The sequence below is a fragment of the Aquarana catesbeiana genome, linkage group LG10 (assembly GCF_042186555.1).
Source record: "Aquarana catesbeiana isolate 2022-GZ linkage group LG10, ASM4218655v1, whole genome shotgun sequence".
NCBI classification, from domain to species: Eukaryota; Metazoa; Chordata; class Amphibia; order Anura; family Ranidae; genus Aquarana; species Aquarana catesbeiana.
Genome location: NC_133333.1, coordinates 148,688,428 through 148,690,010, shown reverse-complemented (window position 1 = coordinate 148,690,010; position 1,583 = coordinate 148,688,428). Strand labels below are relative to the sequence as shown.

General features: G+C 43.5%; 1 pseudogene; it reads left to right on the top strand.

Annotated features, from left to right (window-relative positions):
- The first annotated feature begins 209 nt into the window (after nucleotides 1–209).
- LOC141110075 (actin, cytoplasmic 1-like) lies at nucleotides 210–1,239 on the top strand (annotated as a pseudogene).
- The last annotated feature ends 344 nt before the right edge of the window (nucleotides 1,240–1,583 follow it).

Sequence of the window (1,583 nt, the reverse complement as noted above, 5' to 3'; positions counted from 1 at the left end):
ACTTTCTTGCTACACTTAATAAATGACTTGGCGCTTGTCTCCCTCTCGCCTTAAAAAGTTAATCTGTAAATAATGTAAATAAAATTAAAGGGATGACAGGTGGGTAAATGGCAGGGTTTGGATTCAGTTGACAGCAGCAGACCTGAAAGCGCCACACCAACCAGCTTCTTCCACTTCAGGAAAACCCTCAATCCACCAGAAAAATAAAAGGTGAAATTGACACACTCATCATTGACAATGGCTCTGGTATGTGCAAAACTGGCTTTGCTGAAGATGATGCTCCTGGTCTCCCCCCCAATCATTTGTAGCCCAAAACATTAGGGTGATATGGTTGACATGAGTCAGAAAGACAGATACATAGATGATGAAGCCCAGAGTAAGAGTGGTATCCTGACCCTGAAGTATCCCACCAAACACAACATTGTAGTAAACTGAGAGAATATGGGCAAGATCTGGAACCACGCCTTCTTCAACAATCTGTTGTTGCTCACAGAAGCCCCTCTGAACCCCAAAGCAAACAGAGAAAAGATGACACAGATCATGTTGAGACCTTCAACATCCCAGCCATGTACATTGTCATCCAGGCTGTGCAGTCCCTGTATGCCTTTGGTCATACCACTGGCATTGTGATGAACTCTGGTGAAGTTGTGACCCACACAGTACCCGACTATAAAGGTTACACCCTGTCCCAAGCTATCCTGCATCTGGACTTGGCCAGCCATGACTTGACAGACTACCTCATGAAGATCCTGACCAAAAGCGATACAGCTTCACCACCACAGTTGAAACAAAAATTGTGTGTGACATCAAGGAGAACTTCTGCTACATCGCTATTGACTTTGAGCAGGAGATGGCCACCACTGCCTCCTCTTCATCCCGGGAGAAGAGCTACGTGAATGTTTAGATCATCACCATCAGAAACAAGAGGTTCAGGTGTCCAGAGGCCCTCTTCCAGCTATCCTTCTTGGGTATAGAATCATGAGCATTCACAAAACCACATTCAACTCAATCATGAGGTGTGATATAGATATTTGTAAGGACCTGCATGCCAACACTGTACTGTAAGGAAATCACTGCCATGGCACCTAATGCAATAAAAAGTAAGAATATTGTACCACATGAGTGCAAGTACTCAGTGGCTCCATCTTGGCCTTCCTCTCCACCTTCCAACAGATGTTGATCAGCAAGCCGGAATATGAAGAATCCAGCCTATCCATCATTCACCGCAAATGCTTTTAAACTGACTGCTAGCAGACGTGTTGCATTTGATGCATGAGTTGTTCAAAGTGTTAACAATTGGCTTTCTGCAAATGTGTATGCCTCATGCTAGCCTTGTGAAACTGGAATAGAGCCACCTTCCAAATAAATGTGCCCTCGGATTGTAAGACACTCTAAATGCATATGTCACTGGGGACTTTTTCTTTTTTACAGATGTAAGAATTGGAACTGTCTCTCAATATCAAACTATTCCAGTGGTGTTGTTGCTAGTATATCATACCCTGTACACATCACCAATACAAAGTCCGCTTGCCATTCAGTCTTGGGTATCTCTTTAAGCTATAATGTCTACAAATGCCTTTTCT